Raw genomic sequence first — 20,831 nt, forward strand, 5'->3', positions numbered from 1 at the left:
TGCCCTCAGTCATCAGAGAGGACTCCGCTGTCATCAATGAATCTGGACTTTCAAACCCTTACATGGTCATTGCCACTGCCATCAGATCGGCTACCCCAGCCCCCAGTCATAACACTCAGTCATAGCAGCCTCAGAACGCTCGCTCGCCCAAGGCTGGGAGCGGAAAGCCCCGGACCGTCTCAATTTGTAACAACTGTTGCTGATATCTTAAAGGGGGATATTGTCATGTATGTATGCTTGGGGCTACTAGCCACCAGGTGGTGCCACTGTCGTAGGTCATTGGGCTGTACGCTGCCCAAGTATAAAAGACAAGCCAACATGTAATGTAATCATTTTGGGCCCTAATAAAGTAGAGCCAGGTTTGTACCTGTGTTAGTTCACAGTATTCAGTCCATCGAGTTATTACGTACATAACAGGTGGGAAAGCAAATTGTGAGGAGGACACAAAAAAATCTGCAAAGGCATATTAACAGTGGGCAAAAAGTTGCCAGATGGCGTTTAATGTGGGAAAATTTGAAGTTATCTGTTATGTATTTAACGCTTTGCAACCTGTATCACACCACCACCAGAAGGCCTACCTGTTGGAGTCCCAAGGAAACCCAGCATCCTTTGGGAGCACTGTATATAAGCAGGCCTCCCACGAGGTACCTGCACTCTGGAGTCTTATTAAAGGAGCTAAGGTCACACTTACTCATTGTTCACAGTACTCAGTTTCATCCATTATTATGAGCGTATCAATTGGCGACGAGATAATGAACAACCGCGCAAAAATGCAAAGAACAGTTGGTAACTTGGAGAAGTTCTCAGAAGGGGGCGATTGGGAGGACTTTGTGGAGAGAGTCGACAAATTCTTCGTGGCCACCGAGCTGGAAATGAAGGGCAATCCTCCTTACTGTCTGTGGGGCAACAACCTATGGCCTCATGAAGAATCTTCTAGCTCCGGTAAAACCAACAACTAAATCCTATAAAGAATTGTGTACGCTGGTCTGGGAGCACCTAAATCCAAAGGAAAGCATTTTGATCGCGAGGTATCGGTTCTACACGTGTCAACGGTCGGAGGGCCAGGAAGTGGCGAGCAATGTCGCCAAACTAAGGCGCCTCGCAGGACATTGCGAATTTGATGGATTCCTAGAACAAATGCTGAGAGACTTTTTGTACTGGGCATTGGACATGAGGTAATCCTTCGCAAACTGTTGACTGTTGAAACTCCAACTCTGAGCAAAGCCATAACGAAAGCCCAGGCATTTATGTCCACCAGTGACAACACCTAACAAATTTCGCAGCATAAAGAGGTTTCGGCCAGTACTGTGCACAAAGTAGCATCGTTTTTGAGCAGGAATATGCATGGCAGAACGTACACTCCGGCTGCTGCTACATGACCTCAGATGACCCAGAGTCCACCATCAATCGTTAATGCGAGGCAGTTAACACCCTGTTGGCGCTGTGGAGGTGATCATCGGGCACATCAATGCCACTTCAAGCACTATGTGCGCAACGGCTGCAGAACAATGGGACACCTCCAGCGAATATGCAGGTGACCTGCAAACCCTGCAAACCCTGCAACCCACCATATAGCAGAGGAAGATCGATCCACGGTGGATCAGACTGAATTGGAGACTGGTACCGAGGAGGCAGAAGTGTACGGGGTACACACATTCACCCACGAAATGTCCACCAATAATTTTGAAAGTTGAACTGAACGGAATTCCAGTATCCATGGAGCTGGACACGGGTGTGAGTCAGTCCATAATGAGCAAAAAGGCCTTCTACAGGCTGTGGTGCAACAAGGCACACAGGCCCAAGCTCAGCCCCATTCACAGCAAACTAAGAACTTACATCAAGGAACTGATCCCTGTAATTGGCAGTGCAGAAGTCAAAGTCTCCTATGATGGAGCAGTGTACGAACTTCCGCTATGGATCATGCCAGGGGATGGCCCCACACTGTTTGGCAGAAGCTGGCTGGGAAAAAACCGCTGGAACTGGGACGACATCCGAGCACTTTCGTCCGTCGACGACGCCTCATGTGCCCAGGTTCTGAGCAGATTTCCATCGTTGTTCGAACCAGGCATTGGAAGCTTCTCGGGGGTGAAAGTGCAGATCCATTTGGTCCCCAGTACGCGACCCATCCACCACAAGGCACGGGCGGTACCATATGCGATATGTGAGAAAGTGGAAATTGAGCTGCACAGGCTGCAGCGAGAAGGCATCATCGCGCTGGTGGAATTCAATGAGTGGGCCAGTCCGATTGTCCTGGTACTTAAAGGTGACGGCATGGTCAGAATTTTTGGGGACTATAAAGTAGCGATTAATCATTTTTTGCTGCAGGACCAGTACCCGCTACCCAAGGCAGACGACCTATTTGCGACTCTGGCTGGAGGGAAGACGTTCAGCAAGTTGGACCTGACCTCAGTCTACATGACGCAGGAGCTGGAGGAATCTTCAAAAGGCCTCACCTGCATCAACACGCACAAAGGTCTGTTCATCTATAACAGATGCCCGTTTGGGATTCGGTCGGCCGTGTCAATCTTCCAACGGAACATGGAGAGCCTGCTAAAATCGGTTCCTCGCACCATGGTTTTCCAGGATGACATACTGGTTGCAGGTCGGGACACCATTGAGCATTTGAAGAATCTGGAAGAGGTTCGAGGTCGGCTAGATCATGTGGGACTCAGGTTGAAACGCTCGGTGTGTCTTCCTGGCACCTGAGGTCAAGTTCCTGGGAAGAAGAATTGCAGCAGACAGCATCAGATCCACCGACGCCAAGACGGAGGCCATCAAGAACGCGCCGAGACCACAGAACGTGGCAGAGCTGCGGTCGTTCCTGGGACTCCTCAACTATTTCGGTAATTTCCTATCCGGGTTAAGCACCCTGCTAGAACCCCTACATGTGCTATTGCGCAAGGGAGATGACTGGGTATGGGGGAATTCATAAGAGGCTGCCTTAGAGAAAGCCAGAAATCTGTTGTGTTCAAACAAACTGCTTGTCCTGTATAACCCTTGTAACCGATTAGTGCTAGCTTGCGATGCATCGTCATACGGGCTCGGGTGTGTGTTACAACAGACCGAATCAGGGATTTTGCAACCGGTCACCTATGCGTCCAGGAGTTTGTCCAAGGCCAAAAGGGCCTCAGCATGATTGAAAAAGAGGCTCTGGTGTGCGTTTACGGGGTGAAAAAAATGCACCAGTACTTGTTTAGCCTCAAGTTTGAGCTTGAAACTGACCACAAGCTGCTCATATCGCTGTTCTCTGAGAACAAAGGGATTAACACCAATGCCTCTGTCCGCATCCAAAGATGGGTGCTCACGCTGTCGGCATACAACTATGTAATCCGCCATAGACCGCGCACAGAGAACTGCGCTGATGCTCTCAGTCGGCTACCATTGCCCACCACCGGGGTGGAAATGGCACAGCCTGCGGACTTGCTCATGGTAATGGATGCATTCGAAAATGAAAAGTCACCTGTTACGGCTCGACAGATCAGGACCTGGACCAGCCAGCATCCTTTACTGTCCTTGGTAAAAAACTGTGTCCTCCATGGGAGCTGGTTCAGCATCCCAGCGGAGATGTAGGAGGCGATTAAGCCGTTCCACAGGCGCAAAGACGAAATGTCCTTGCAGGCGGACTGTCTGTTGTGGGGTAATCGCGTGGTCTTGCCCAAGAAAGGCAGAGAAACGTTCATTTGTGAGCTACAAGCACCCACCCAGGCATTGTAATGATGAAAGCCATAGCCAGATCCCATGTGTGGTGGCCTGGCATCGACTCAGATTTAAAGTTATGCGTGCGCCAGTGCAACACTTGCTCTCAGCTGAGCAATGCACCCAGAGAGGCACCTCTAAGTTTGTGGTCGCAACTCTCCAAACCGTGGTCGAGGATCCACGTGGACTATGCGGGCCCATTTCTAGGCAAAATGTTCTTGGTTGTCATGGATGGTTATTCAAAATGGATTGAATAATGTCTGTAAGCACGTCCACAGCCACCATCGAAAGCCTACAAGCTATGTTTGCCACGCACGGCCTGCCTGATGTCCTGGTCAGCGATAATGGACCGTGTTTCACCAGTGCTGAATTCAAGGAATTCATGACCCGCAATGGGATCAAGCACGTCACATCTGCCCCGTTCAAGCCCGCAATGGCTAGGTATAACGGGCAGTTCAGACCATCAAGCAAAGCTTGAAACGCATGTCGGAAGGCTCCCTACAGACCCGGCTGACCCGAGTGCTGCTCAGCTACCGCACCAGACCCCACTCGCTCACCGGGGCTTCCCCCAGCCGAACTGCTCATGAAAAGGGCTCTCAAAACAACGCTCTCTCTCTTGTCCACCCTGATCTCCATGATCAAGTGGAGGGCAGGCGGCATCAACAAAGTATGTACCATGACCGTGCAAATTTGTCACGCGATATTGAGGTCAATGATCCTGTGTTTGTACTCAATTATGGACATGGTCCCAAATGGCTGGACAGGTGCATCCCCTGCTGAGACTTAGTGGAAGAAAAGCTTAACGAACACTTGTAAATCAGGTTTACTGACCATTCATCCCATTGTTATTTGTGGGACTTTGATCTGCACAAATTGGCTGCTGCATCTTCCTACAAAATAACAGTGACTACAATTTAAAAGTAATTCATTGTCTGTAATTCACTTTTGGACATCTTGAGGATTTGAAAGGCTCTATATAAATAATAATAATAACTTTTATTTATATAGAACCTTTAACGTAGTAAATGTCCCAAGATGCTTCACAACAGTATTACAAGATAAAACAGATAAATTTGACACCGAGCCACAAAAGAAGAAATTAAGGCAGATGACCAAAAGCTTGTTTAACGAGGTAGGTTTTAAGGAATGCCTTAAAGGAGGAAAGAGAGGTAGAGGTAGAGAGGCAGAGAGGTTTAGGGAGGGACTTCCAGAGCTTAGGGCCCAAACAGCTGAAGGCACGGCCACCGATGGTTGAGCAGTTATAATGAGGGATGGTAAAGCGGCCAGAATTTGAGGAGCGCAGACATCTCGTGGGGTTGTGAGGCTGAACAAGATTAAAGAGATAGGGAGGGGCAAGGCCATGGAGTGATTTGTAAACAAGGATGAGAATTGTGAAATTGAGGCGTTGTTTAACCGGGAGCCAATGTAGGTCAGCAAGCACAGGGGTGATACATGATCTTGACTTGGTGCGTGTTTGTACGCGGACTGCTGAGTTTTGGATGACCTCAAGTTTACGTAGTGTGGAATGTGGGAGGCCAGCCAGGAATGAGTTGGAGTAGTCAAGTCTAGAGGTAACAAATGTAAGTTCTTTCTTTCTAAAGGGATCAGCATTGGTTGTCATCTTCCAAAATTCTATAGATTATGGAACACTTCCTGCAGATTGGAGGGTGGCAAATGTAACCCCCCTAAAAAAGGAGGGAGAGAGAAAACGGGGAACTATAGACCGGTTAGCCTGACATCAGTAGTAGGGAAAATGCTGGAGTCTATTATAAAGGATGTGATAATGGCACACTTAGATAATATCAACGGGATTAAACAAAGTCAACATGCATTTCTGAAAGGAAAATCATGTTTGACAAACCTACTGGAGTTTTTTGAGGTTGCAACCAATAGAATAGATAAGGGAGAACCAGTGGATGTAGTGTATTTGGATTTTCAGAAGGCCTTTGATAATGTCCCACACAAGAGGTTAGTGTGCAAAATTAAAGCACATAGGATTGGGGGTAATGTATTGGCATGGATTGAAAATTGGTTAACTGACAGGAAACAGAGAGTAGGAATAAACGGGTCTTTTTCGGGGTGGCGGGCAGTGACGAGTACCACAGGAATCAGTGCTTGGGCCCCAGATATTCACAATATATATAAATAATTTGGATGAGGGAACCAAATGTAATATTTCCAAGTTTGCTGACGACACAAAACTAGGTGGGATTGTGAGTTGTGAGGATGCAAAGACACTGCAAGGCGATTTAGATAGGTTGAGTGAATGGACAAACACATAGCAGATGCAGTATAATGTGGATAAATGTGAAGTTATCCACTTTGGTTGGAAAAACATAAGGATAAAATATTATTTAAATGGTGATGGCTTGGGAAGTGTCGATGTACAGAGGGACCTGGGTGTCCTTGTACACCAGTCATTGAAAGCAAACATGCAGGTGCAGCAAGCAGTTAGGAAGGCAAATGGTATGTTGGCCTTCATTGCAAGAGGATTTGAGTATAGGAGCAAGGATGTCTTACTACAGTTATACAGGGCCTTGGTGAGACCGCACCTGGAGTACTGTGTGCAGTTTTGGTCTCCTTACCTAAGAAAGGATATACTTACCATAGAGGGAGTGCAGCAAAGGTTCACCAGACTGATTCCTGGGATGGCAGGACTGTCGTATGAGGAGAGATTGGGTCGACTAGGCCTGTATTCACTAGAGTTTAGAAGAATGAGAGGGGATCTCATTAAAACGTATAAAATTCTGACTGGGTTGGATAGACTGGATGCGGGGAGGATGTTCCCCCTGGCTGGGAAGTCTAGAACAAGGGGTCACAGTCTCAGGATATGGGGTAAGAAATTTAGGACTGAGATGAGGAGAATCTTTTTCACTCAGAGGGTGGTGAACCTGTGGAATTCTCTACCACTGAAGGCTGTGGAGGCCAAGTCACTGAATATATTTAAGAGGGAGCTAGATAGATTTCTAGAAACAAAAGGCATCAAGGGGCATGGGGAAAAAGCGGGAATATGGTGTTGAGATAGAGGATCAGCCATGATCATATTGAATGGCGGTGCAGACTCGAAGGGCCAAATGGCCTACTACTGCTCCTATTTTCTATGTTTCTATGTTTCATCTGGCTTCTCCATTTGGGTCATAGATAGTCAGCGAAATGTAATATAAGTCCTGCTCCACAGCTAAGTAAAAGCACATTGGGCAGAACCACAGGCATTGATTCAGAGACAGGGAGCTCCCATCACCCTCAGCAGTTATAGGTAATGCACAGTATCCTTAAACCAAGCAGCATGAACGAGCTTCTTTGAAATTTAAAAACATGAGTTTCCAAGTTCATTTGTCTCTGTTTTAGGCATATATTGAAGTGCATGTTTTAAATTATTTTAAATTTGAACAACATGCTTTGGACCATAATAGCCCTGAGCCTACATATGTAATTTTTTTAAATGGTTTTATGAACTGCCGCTATTTCTTATTTTGTTGTTGGACTGTTTTCACAATTTAAAACTAACATTCAAAAGTGTTGCAATCACAACATTTTGTGGTGTACTTTAGATTGAACTGTTTGGTCTGGGCCAAGGAGAACTTCACAAAGCACCCTCACCTTGGAAGTATTACGATTGGTTACTTATCTCCTTGATGAGGAACAATTTATGTTGAGTGAGGAGTCAATTTTCACTGCCTTCACCTGCAGTTTAAGCAGCAGTAACAGCCTCAGAATGGGGTCGGTAGCCTTTCCGCCCGTTAATACCGGCATTGCGGCTGGCTCCTTTATGAAAGGGACCTAACATCGGGTGTCCAAAGTGCCCGCCTGTTTCAGGTGATAGGCCGCTTATAATATGGAAATCGGGATCGTAGGACGCAAATATGCCACAGTTGCCGCTTTTGGTTGGAACTGGCCAGAGCCTGAGCCTGTACCGAGCAGGCTCTGGTCAGTTGCCCGGGCGATGGAGCCGACGAGGCTCGCCAAAAGTAAGTGTCAAATTATTGGAGAACCCGCGAGGAGCAGGAGTGGGGAGCCCACCACAGTCCCATCTGCAGGTGTCCTCCTAGACCTGTCTGTAGCCCCTTTTGCACCTTGAGGCACCTCAGCCTTCTCACTGTAATCAGCCAGTCTTTGTATTCTACTTGAATGTAATTAGGGCATGAATGGTGAGTTTGTTGAGTTCGCCTTCAATTATCATAGATGTCCATAACCAAAAATTACCTCAAGAAACACTCAAAAATTTATTTTTATGCAGTACCCCAGATTTTAATTTAAATAAGTCTTTTAACCCCAATGAATGTTCAGAAGAGAAAAAAAAATGTTTCCACTGAATTTTCAGTCTTTCTATTCATTCTCAATAAACAATCTTTGTTGATAGAAAGGAAATCAGAGGTCTTGTCTGACTGAGCACTTCATAATGTTTTAAATTAGTCCTGCCTGAAATAAATCTTTGAGAATTAAATCTTCATTTTTTTAATAGTCTTGGAAAAAGCAAAGAAACTCAGATCTTCACAACCTTCTATCCCTTAATGCCTATTGACGCACATATTGCATGCTGGGAAATTCTACACATGCTCAGAACACACAAATATGGTTGGAAGCTCTGTGGATTTTTCCAAAGTAAAGATTTCCAGTCAAAGCCCAAGCATTTGAGACAGGTGAAGGATTTGAAACTATACCAATGATGGAGGCACTAAATGACACAAAATGCAATGAGTAAAATTCAACATGTTATTATGAAATATGTATTTTTTTAATGTATTAAAACCTTTTTTCTGGACATTGTGGAGTTCAGTTACTGAGGAAAACAAATGGATAAAAATTTTTTTTAAAGCATTTGGAGTGATTTAACTTTTTGAGAGGCAACTGTTTACATTGAACTTCCCATTGTAAATGTTTACATAGGCAGTTTCAATGTTATATGTTGACACAAAAGTGTGACCAGAAAAGTGACACCAGGAAATATGGTTATGGACAGGAAGTATGTGCACATGCAAGATCATAGAATCATAGAAATTTACAGCACAGAAGGAGGCCATTTCAGCCCATCATGTCCGTGCCATCCAACAAAGAGCTCACTTTCCAGCTCTTGGTCCATAGCCTTGTAGGTTACGGCACTTCAAGTGCATATCCAGGCACTTTTTAAATGTGGTGCGGGTTTCTGCCTCTGCCACCCTTTCAGGCAGTAAGTTCGAGACCCCACCATCTTCTGGGTGAAAAAATTTCCCCTTAAATCCCCTCTAAACCTCCTAACTATCACTTTATATCTATGCTCCCTGGTTATTGACCCCTCTGCTAAGGGAAATCGGTCCTTCCTATCCACCCTATCTAGGCGCCCCATAATTTTATACACCTCAATAAGGTCTCCCCTCAGCCTCCTCTGCTCCAAAGAAAACAACCCCAGCCTTGCCAATCTTTCCTCGTAGCTTAAATTCTCCAGTCCAAGCAATATCCTTGTAAATATCCTCTGTACCCTCTCGAATGCAATCACCTCTTTCCTGTAATGTGGTGACCAAAACTGTACGCAGTACTCTAGCTGTGGCCTAACTAATGTTTTCATCATCATAGGCAGTCCCTCGGAATCGAGGAAGACTTGCTTCACTCTTAGCATGAGTTCTTAGGTGGCTGTACAGTCCAATACGAGAACCATAGTCTCTGTCACAGGTGGGACAAACAGGGACATAACCTCCCTGTTGTTGTATTCAATGCCTCGGCTAATAAAGGCAAGTATTCTGTGTGCCTTCTTAACCACCTTATCTACCTGGCCTGCTACCTTCAGGGATCTGTGGACATGCACTCCAAGGTTTCTTTGTTCCTCTACACTTCTCAGTGTCCTACCATTTAATGTGTATTCCTTTGTCTTGTTAGCCCTCCCCAAATGTATTACCTCACATTTTCTCTGGATTGAATTCCATTTGCCACTGTTCTGCCCACCTGACCAGTTCATTGATATCTTTATGTAGTCTGCAGCTTTCTTCTTCATTATCAACCACATGGCCAATTTTTGTATCATCAGCCCACTTCTTAATCATACCCCTTATATTCAGGTCTAGATCATTGATATATACCACAAAAAGCAAGGGACCCAGCACTGAGCCTTGCGGAACCCCACTGGAAACTTCCAGTCACAAAGACACCCATCAACCATTACCCTTTGTGTTATGTACGCAACACTATATAACCAGCATTCTACTGCCACCAGAGGGCATATCTGTGGAGTCCCAAGGGATGCTGGGATCCCTTGGGAGCACTGTATATAAGCAGGTCTCTCATGCTGTACCAGTACTCTGGAGTTAGAATAAAGAGACTAAGGTCACACTTACTCACGTCTACAGTACTCAGTCACATTACTTTATTCAAGACATAACAACTGGTGACGAGATAACGAACCATCACGCGAAAATGCAGAAAATTGTTGGCATCCTGGAAAAATTCTTAGAAGGGGACAATTGTGAGGCCTTCATGGAGTGACTCGACCAATACCCTGTGGCCAATGAGATGGAACAGAGTGTGAACGCTGCCAAACGAAGGGCAATCCTCCTCGCTGTCTGCGGGGCCTCATGAAGAATCTTCTTGCTCCGGTGAAACCAACAACCAAATTGTATGAAGAACTGTGTACACTGGGCCAAGAGCACCTAAATCCGAAGGAGAGCGTTCTGATGGCAAGGTATTAATTTTACACATGTCAACGGTCTGAAGGACAGGAAGCGGTGAGCTACATCGCCGAAACTAAGGCGCCTTGCAGGACATTGCAAATTCGATGGATTCCTGGAGCAAATGCTAAGAGACTTTTTTGTGCTTGCCAATCTGAGCAAAGCCATACGATAGTCCAGGCATTTATGTCCACCAGACATAACACCAAACAAATTTCGCAGCACAAAGAGGTTTCAGCTAGTACTGTACACAAAATAACATCTTTTTCAGGCAGGAATGCATATGGCAGAACGTACATGCCTGCAGCTGCACGACCTCAGATGACCCAGAGTCCGCCATCAAGCGTGAATGCGAAGCAATTGACACCTTGTTGGCGCTGTGGAGGTGATCATCCAGCCCATCAATGCCGTTTCAAGCACTATGCGTGCAAAGGCTGTGGAACAATGGGACACTTCTAGCGAATGTGCAGATGAGCTACAAACCCTACGGGGTACACACCTTCACCATGCAATGTCCACCGATCATGTTAAAAGTTGAAGTGAACGGAATTCCAGTATCCATGGAATTGGACACGGGCGCGTATCATTTCATCATGAGCAAAGAGGCCTTCGACAGGCTGTGGTGCAACAAGGCACACAGGCCCAAGCTGAGCCCTAATCATACCAAGCTGAGAACTTACACTAAAGAGCTGATCCCTGTAATTGGCAGCGCAGCAGTAAACGTCTCCCATGATGGAGCAGTGCACGAACTACCACTATGGATTACAACAGGAGATGGCCCCACACTGCTCGACAGAAGTTGGCTGGGAAAAATCCCCTGGAACTGGGACGACATCCGAGTGCTTTTGTCCGTCGACAATGCCTCATGTGCCCAGGTTCTGAGCAAGTTTCCATCGTTGTTTGAGCTAGGCATTGAAAATTTCTCTGGGGCGAAGGTGCAGATCCACGTGATTCCTGGTACACGACCCATCCACCACAAGGCACAGGCGGTGCCATACATGATGCGAGAGAAAGTGGAGATCGAGTTGGACAGGCTGCAACGAGAGGGCATCATCGTGCCGGTGGAGTTCAACGAGTGGGTCAGTCTGATTGTTCCGGTTCTCAAGGGCGATGGCACGGTCAGAATTTGTGGGGACTATAAAGTAACGATTAACCGTTTTTCGCTGTAGGACCAGTGCCTGCTATCCAAGGCAGGCAACGTATTTGCGAAGCTGGCAGGAGGGAAGACATTCACCAAGTTGGACTTGACCTCGGCCTCCATGATGCAGGAGCTGGCGGAATCTTCGAAAGGCCTCACCTGCATCAATACGCACAAAGGTCTGTTCATCTACAATAAATTCGATCAGCCGCGGCTATTTTTCAAAGGAACGTAGAGAGTCTGCTAAAGTCGGTTCCGTGCACCATGGTTTTCCAGGACAACATATTAATCACAGGTCGGGATACCATCGAACACTTGCAGAACCTGGAAGAGGTGCTAAGTCGGCTAGATCGTGTGGGACTCAGGTTGAAATGCTCAAAGTGTATTTTCCTGACACCAGAGGTTGAGTTGTTAGGGAGAAGAATCGTGGCAGATGGCATCAGACCCACAGATGCCAAGACGGAGGCCATCAAGAACGCTCCGAGACCACAGAACGTGATGGAGCTGTGGTCGTTCCTGGAACTCCTCAATTATTTTGTCATTTCCTACCCGGATTAAGCACCTTGCTAGAACACATGTTGCTATGCAAGGGAGATGACTGGGTATGGGGGAAATCACAAGAGACTGCTTTTGAGAAAGCGAGAAATCTGTTATGTTCCAACAAACTGCCTGTTCTGTATGACCCATGTAAACGTTTAGTGCTAGCTTGTGAGGCGTCTTCGTGTGGGGTCGGGTGTGTGTTACATCAAGCAAACGAATCGGAAACACTGCAACTGGTCGTTTATGCGTCCAGGAGCTTGTCGAAGGCCGAAAGGGCCCACAGCATGATTGAAAAAGAAGCTCTGGCATGCATTTGCAGGGTGAAAAAAATGCACCAGTATCTGTTTGGGCTTAACTTCGAGTTAAAAACTGATCATAAGCCACTCATATCACTATTCTCAGAGAGCAAAGGTATCAATACCAATGCCTCTGCTCGCATCCAAAGATGTGTGCTCATGCTGTCTGCATATAACTATGTAATTCGCTACAGGCCAGGCACAGAGAACTGCGCTGATGCTCTCAGTCGGCTACCATTGCCCACCACCGGGGTGGAAATGGGTCAGCCTGCAGACTTGCTCTTGGTGATGGATGCATTTGAAACCGAAAAGTCACCCTATGCGGCCCGCCAGATCAGGACCTGGACCAGCCAGGATCCTTCACTGTCTCTTGGAAAAAACTGTGTCCTCCATGGGAGCTGGTCCAGCGTCCCAGCGGAGATGCATGAACAGATCAAGCTGTTCCAGCGGCGTAAAGACGAAATATCCATACAGGCGGACTGCCTTTTGTGGGGTAATCGCGTGGTTTTGCCCAAGAAAGGCAGGGAAACGTTCATAAGCGACCTACACAGTACCCACCCAGGCATAGTAATGATGAAAGCTATAGCCAGATCCTATGTGTGGTGACCCGGCATCGACTCAGATTTGGAGTCTTGCGTGCGCCAATGCAACGCTTGATCTCAACTGAGCAATGCACCCAGGGAGGCACGGCTAAATTTGTGGTCATGGCCCTCCAAACCGTGGTCTAGGATCCACGTTGACTTCGCTGGCCCGTTTCTAGGCAAAATGTTCTTGGTTGTCATGGATGCTTATTCAAAATGGATTGAGTGTGTAATAATGTCTGTAAGCACGTCCACTGCCACCATTGAAAACCTACGGCCTGCCTGCTGTCCTTGTCAGCGACAATGGGCCGTGCTTCACCAGCGCTGAACTCAAGGAATTCATGACCCGCAACGGGATCAAGCATGTCACATCTGCCCCGTTCAAGCCCGCATCCAACGGCCAGGCAGAACGGTTAGTCCAAACCATCAAGCAAAGCTTGAAATGCGTGTCGGAAGGCTCCCTGTAGACCCGTCTGTCCCGAGTCCTGCTCAGCTGTCACACTAGACCCCAGCAAGGCCAGCTGCGCAGCAGCCCAGCGAAGGCCCAACCAACTCACCTGCACCTGTGTTTGTACAGAGACGATCGACTAGGGAGCGGAAAGCCCCAGACCGTCTCACCCTGTTTGGGGGGGAGTGATGTTATGTATGCAATACTATGTAACCAGCATTCTACTGCCACCAGAGGGCGTATCTGTTGGAGTCCCAAGGAATCCCAACATCCCTTGGGAGCACTGTATTTTAGCAGTCCTCCCATGCTGTACCAGTACTCTGGAATTAGAATAAAGAGACGAAGGTCACACTTACTCATGTCTACAGTACTCAGTCACATTACTTTATTTGAGACATAACACTTTGCTTCCTGCCTCTGAGCCAATTTTGGATCCAACTTGCCACTTTGCCTTGGATTCCATGAACTTTTACTTTTGTGACCAGTCTGCCATGTGGGACCTTATCAAAAGCCTTGCTAAAATCCATATAGGCTGCATCAAACGCAATACCCTCATCGACCCTCCTTGTTACCTCCTCAAAAACTTCAATCAAGTTAGTCAGACACGACATTCCCTTAACAAATCCATGCTGACTGCCTTGATTAATCCGTGTCTTTCTAAATGAAGATTTATCTTGACCCTCAGAATTATTTCCAATAATTTTCCACCACTGAGATTAGGCTGACTGGCCTGTAATTACTCGGTCTATCCCTCCTTTCTCACTTTTTAAACAATGGTACAAAGTTAGCAATCCTCCAGTCCTCCAGCACTACACCTGTAGCCAGACGATTGGAAAATGATGGTAAGAGCCTCTGCTATTTCCTTTTTTGCTTCCCTTAACAGCCTGGGATACAAATTCATCCAAGCCTGGGGATTTATCCACTTTCAAAGCTGCTAAACCCCTTAATACTTCCTCTCTCACTATGTTTATTTCATCTAATATTTCATACTCCTCCTCCCTGATTGCAAAGTTTGCATCGTCCCTCTCTTTTGTGAAAACAGGCGCAAAGTATTCATTTACAAGCATACCCAGATCTTTAATAATCTTTAATACTATATGATTTATTGTGGTGTTGTTCATGGTGATGGAAGGATAAACTGTTTCATAATACTAGCCGTGTTCATAGAATAGTATAGCACAGAAGGAGGCTATTTGGTCCATTGATTCTATGCCAGCTCTTTCGAAGAGCAATCTAGTTCGTCCCTCGTTCTTTGCCCATATCGTTGCAATTTATTCTCCTTCAGGTTCTTATCCAATTCTCTTTTTGAAGGCTACTATTGAATTTGGATCCACCACGCTATCATGTAATGCATTCCAGATTGTAACCACTCGTTGCGTAAAAAGTTTTTCCTCATGTCGTCTCTGGTTGTTTTGCCGATCACCTTAAATCTGTGTCCTCTGGTTATCGACTCTTCTGTCATTGGAAACAGTTCCTTTTTTATTTACTGTATCAAAACTCTTCATGATTTTAAACACCTCTATCAAATCTCCTCTTAGCCTTCTCTGCTCTAAGGAGAACAACCCCAGCTTCTCCAGTCTATCCACGTAACTGTAATTCCTCATCCTTGGAACCATTCAGTAAATCTCTCAGCAAGTCTCTCCAAAGCCTTCACATACTTACTAATGCGTGGTGTCCAGAATTGGACTCACTACTCCAGCTGGGGCCAAACTAGTGTCTTATAAAGGTTTAGCATAACTTCCTGGCAGTAACAAAATCAATCAAGTTAGTCAAACATGATTTGCCCTGAACAATTCCGTGCTGGCTCTCCTTCATTAGTCCATGCTTATCCAACTGGCTGTTAATTTTCTCCCGGATTATTGTTTCTAAAATTTCCCCACCACCGACTGGCCAGTAACTGCCAGGTTTATCCTTCTCCCCCTTTTTGAACAAGGGTGTAATATTTGCAATCCTCCAGTTCTTTGGCACCCCCCTGTTTCTAAGGAGGATAGATAATAAAATGCTAGAAACACGAGTTCAGTGGATATGGTTTGAAATGTGTGTAAATCTGTCAGTGAATCTGTGACCTGGTGAAATGACACCATCCCAGCCGCGTATCTAACTGAACTCGGATCCTGCTCTTAGACGGGATCAACTGGAGGTCAATGAACCAGAAATTGTGCCGGGATCTGCGAAAATCAAAGCCATACTATAAACACCAAGATTTACTGTTGTACCCAAGATAACCAAGACTCCCTTCCTCTCTGCTCCCACACACCCTATTTCCCAGCAATTTCCATCCGTCTGCACATCTCAGGAATGGGATCCTGAGTAGAAGCACTGGCAGCTGAGGAATTGGGCCCAATCGTTAAGCCTCTCTGGATGAGGTGGGTAGAGCTCAGTCCATGTTACTCATCTCAAATCATCGGACAGAACCAAGTTCCAGTTTGCTGTCTTTGGCTCCAGGCTCATCGGTGACCTTTGCCTTATGGTTCTCAATATGTTAAAGTGTGAAACCCAATGGTGTTGCACATGGTAAGTTGAAGAATACTCAAGGTAATTTTAACCTAACTCACTGGATCGCCGGTTTTACAATATTGCTCTCCATTAACTTTTATTGAGAGTAAAATCAGGCAGGGTGTAAAACCAGCATTGCCCCCGACTCTCTAAGTTTCCTGAGGAGCAGATCTGGGTAAAATTGCCATCAATTGGGGATTAAATTGAATAACTCCCAAAAACGGGTTTGGAATCGTGATACGCGATTAACCCACACCCATTCATTGCCATGCAGGCAGTACGTTAAACTAGAGTTGTCGGTTCTTTTAAATGATTTTTGCGTGCAGCCAGCACTACCCTTAAAGACAGCCTGCACCTCTTAAAGCGGAGTTACCCTGTGGGAGTTTTTTTGAAAAGTGAATCTAGGCTAAGATACTTTGAGGAATCGCTTAAGGAGTAGCCGTAACTGAACGTCAAATAACTTCACCATTTATATGTTGTCTTCTTCAGCACTTTATTGAGCCAAGATTTGTTTTCAGAAAATGTATTCATTATAATTCAGCTAACATCTACTTATTTTAACCAATAAGGGAATTTTTAACCAATAAGGGAATTAAGGGTTATGGGGAGCGGGCGGGTAAGTAGAGCTGAGTCCACGGCCAGATCAGCCATGATCTTGTTGAATGGCAGAGCAGGCTCGAGGGGCTAGATGGCCTACTCCTGTTCCTAATTCTTGTGTTCTTGTGAACATGCGAGAGAGCGAGCACCAAGGTTTTCTGATAATGCACTGGAGGTCGTGATGCAAGACGTGGAGAGAAGGAGAGACATCCTGTAGGACATGCCCTCAATACATATGCTCAGGAGCATTGTTGCTACTAAGCTGTGCGGCCATATTGCTGCGCAGCACTCTGGAGAACCCGTACAGGCCCCGCACCAGCTTTTACATGGAAAAAACTTCACATGCATGAAAATTCCCTGGAACTGGAGCATGCCCAGTCAGAGGAGGAAGAGGACAAAGACAGTAAAGATGAAGAGACACTATCACTTGACCTTACACTTACAATCACCAGCTTAGAGACTGACACTGCACGTATTTCAGAGGCTATGATAGAGGAGGGATCTGCATGAGATGAGACACCGGGCACAAGTGCACAGGAGCCAGGGCAGGGGGAAAGGATAGCACAAGTGCCAGCTTGCCAGAAGCTGAGGTCGCACACAAGTTCTGCTATAGAGGACTCAGATGTGGACTTTGACGGGCCAGACTACAGAAGAAGGCTGATGGGTATACACACCCAAATGCTAGGTGCCTGGAAAGCCTGCACACAATGTCAAGGAGCATGGAGGAGTCCTGCATCAATTTGGCACAGGGCTTTGTGCAGAGCTGGGAGCCTAAGCTTTCCAACATAAGATGGGTGGTCACCTCCATGGGCTTATGTGTGGAACCCACCATAATACAGCCTCTGATGGCAAATGTCACAGCTTCTATTGCAGCACAAACTGCTTCAATTGAAGCACTGACTGCTGCAATGCAAGCTCAGACTGCTGCCTTACAAGCACAGAGTGCTGCCAGCTGGCTCTGGCTATCACTGTTTAAAGGGGCTTCCAGGACATCACAGCAGTCCATCAATCTGGTCTCCAACAGATCAGTAGTATTGCTGAGGCACCTCCCAGGATAAAGGTAGTGGCTCCATGGAACGCAAACCTGCTGTCCTCTCTCAGGAGGACAGCATTCCTGCTCTCACCTCGGCCATTTCACCCTTGCTGTTGCCTGTCAGCCAGTCAGGCCAGACAGCTGTAACCGTGATGAGATGGTGCAGTGTGAAGATGGGCCCCCTGGGCCCACAGCTGCTCATGGTTGTCCTCCATGGCCATCTACAGTGTCCTCCATTGAAAGTCAGCAGCCATGCTGCAGCCACTGGGGTATGTCATGCATGTATGCTTGGGTGTACTAGCCACCAGGTGGTGCCACTGTCGGAGATCATTGGGCTGTGCGCACATGTGTGCGGCCCATGTATAAAAGTAATGTAATCACTTTGGGTCCTAATAAAGTAGAGCCAGGTTTGTACCTGTTTGGAGTTTACAGTATTCAATCTATTGAGTTATTGCATACATAACATTTGGCGACAAGGTAACAAGAACTTTTGCATGCAAAAATGAGCACAATTTGGAATTCTGGAGCGACTCGTGGAGGGAGAAGATTGGGCAGACTTTGTAGCTTGCTTGAACCAGTACTTCATGGCCAATAAAATGAAGAAAGAGGCAGACGCAGTTCGTCGCCGGGCGGTCCTCCTCACCGTTTGCAGTCCGAAAATCTATGGACTCATAAAGAATCTCCTCTTGCCCTTAAATCCAACGGACAAGGACTATGAAACATCGTGTGCTCTGTACGTGACCATCTCAAACCAGATGAAGGCATCATCATCTCAAGATATTGACTCTACATGCACGTTCGTTCTGAGGGCCAGGATGTATTGGAATTCGTTGCCGACCTAAGACGTCCAGCTGGACCATGTAAGTTTGAAACTGCATTGGCAATCATGCTGCAGGACTTCTTTGTGATTGGCATCCACCACGAGGTGATCCTGCATAAGCTACTGGCGGTGGAGACGCTGGATTTGAGCAAGGCCATCACGATTGCCCAATCATGTATGATGACGGACAAAAGCTTAAAGCAGATATCATTGAAAAATCGGAATTCGGCAAGTACTGTAAACAAAATAGTATCGTCGTTTGGCAGAGCTGCATATGGCAGGGCCTACCCAACTACGTACACGAAACCTGTGGCTGCTCAAAGTCCGCCAACGGGAATAAATCTGATATGACCATGTTGGCGTTGTGGGGGAAATCATTGGCATCATCAGTATTGGTTTAAACAGTATATTTGTAAAGGCTGTTTGAGACATCTTCAGCGCATGTGTCCGCAACTGAGCAAGCGTGCAGCGACACACCACACGGAGGATGATGACCAGTCCAGCGCGGATCCGGATATGCAATCCGAGATACCAGTGTATGGACTGTATTCATTCCTAACAAAGAGCCAATCGATAATGATTAATGTAAAACTTAATGGTGTACCGGTATCGATGGAATTGGACACGGGTGCGAGTCAATTAATAATGAGCTAGAGGATATTTGACAAGCTGTTGGATACTAAGGCTGTGAGACCTAAGGTGAGTCCAGTCAATGCCAAGTTGAGTACGTACATTAAAGAACTCATAACGCTGATTGGCAGTGCAGTAATCAAGGTGTCGTATGCTAGTGCGGTTCATGATATGGATTGTTCCAGGCAATGGTCCATGCTGTATGGCAGGCACTGGTTAGAAAAAATCAAATGGATTTGGAATGAGATCAAAGCGTTGTCATTGGAGGATGATACTCCATGTGCTCAAGTGCTGAGCAAGTTCCCCTCGCTGTTTGAACCAGGCATCGGCAATTTCACAGGAGCCAAGATGCAGATCCACGTGGACTCGAATCCAAGACCTGTCCATCATAAAGCTCGGGCAGTTCCGTACATGATGAGGGAGAAGGTCAAAATTGAACTAGACAGACTCCAGCGTGAAGGGATCATATCACCGGTCGAATTTAACGAATGGGCCAGCCCCATTGTTCCAGTGCTGAAAAGTGATGGCATTGTCAGGATTTGTGGAGACTACAAGGTTACGATCAACCAAGTTTCGAGTTTTGAAACAGGATCAATACCCATTACCGAAGGCTGATGACCTGTTTGCAACACTAGCCGGGGGGAAGTCGTTCACAAAACTGATCTGACGTTGGCCTACATGACAAAGGAGCTGGTCGAGACATCGAAGAAACTTACGTGCATCAACACTCATATCGGACTGTTTATCTGCAACAGGTGCCCTTTTGGAATTTGCTCGGCTGCAGCCATATTTCAGAGGAACATGGAGAGTCTACTGAAGTCCGTCCCCAGAACCGTTTTGTTCCAAGATGACATACTGGTCACAGATCGTGACTCCGCCGAACATCTGAGCAACCTGGAAGAGGTTCTACATCATCTGGACAAAATGGGACTCAGATTGAAACGCTCGAAGTGCATCTTCATGGCACCGGAATTTGAATTCCTGGAGAGGAAAATTGCTGCTGACGGTATCAGGCCTATGGACTCGAAAACCAAGGCCATCAAAAATGCACCCACACCTCAGAATGTGACAAAGCTGCGTTCGTTCCTTGGTCTACTCAACTACTTTGGTAATTTCTTACCCAAATTGAGCACCTTATTAGAGCCACTGCACATGCTGCTAAGAAAAGGCGACAACTGGGTTTGGGGTGTGTCTCAAGATAGAGCTTTTGAGAAAGCCACTCATCTGCTTTGTTCTAACAAGCTGCTGGTACATTATGATCCGTGTAATCGTCTAGTATTGGCATGTGATCCTTCGTCATATGGAGTTGGTTGCGTGCTCCAACAAGCTAATGAGTCAGGCAAATTACAACCTGCTGCATAAGATGCATCAGTACCTGTTTGGTCTTCGGTTTGAACTGGAAACAGATCACAAGCCACTCATTTCATTGTTTTCTGAAAACAAAGGTATCAATGCCAATGCATCGTCCCGCATCCAGAGGTGGGCACTGACATTATCTGCCTATGATTATGTCATTTGCCATAGACCTGGCACTGAGAATTGTGCCGATGCATTGAGCTGTCTGCCATTGCCCACACCGGAGGTGGAAATGCCACAATCGACAGACCTACTGTTAGTCATAGATGCTTTTGAAAGTGAAGGAACCCCTGTCATGGCCCAACAAGTTAAGACCTAGATCAGCCAGGACCTGACATTATCAGTTGTGAAACGTTATATCCTTAGTGGTGATTGGTCTGCCATACCGAAGCAAATGTGTGAGTAGACCAAAACTTACATCCATCGCAAAGACGAACTATCCATTCAATCAGATTGTATACTGTGGGGTAATCGTGTTGTTATGCTCAAGAAAGGCAGAGAGAGATTTGTGCATGATCTACATAGCACGCATCCCGGTATTGTCATGATGAAAGCCATTGCCAGG

The sequence above is a fragment of the Pristiophorus japonicus genome, chromosome 14 (genome assembly GCF_044704955.1).
Source record: "Pristiophorus japonicus isolate sPriJap1 chromosome 14, sPriJap1.hap1, whole genome shotgun sequence".
Lineage (NCBI taxonomy): Eukaryota > Metazoa > Chordata > Chondrichthyes > Pristiophoridae > Pristiophorus > Pristiophorus japonicus.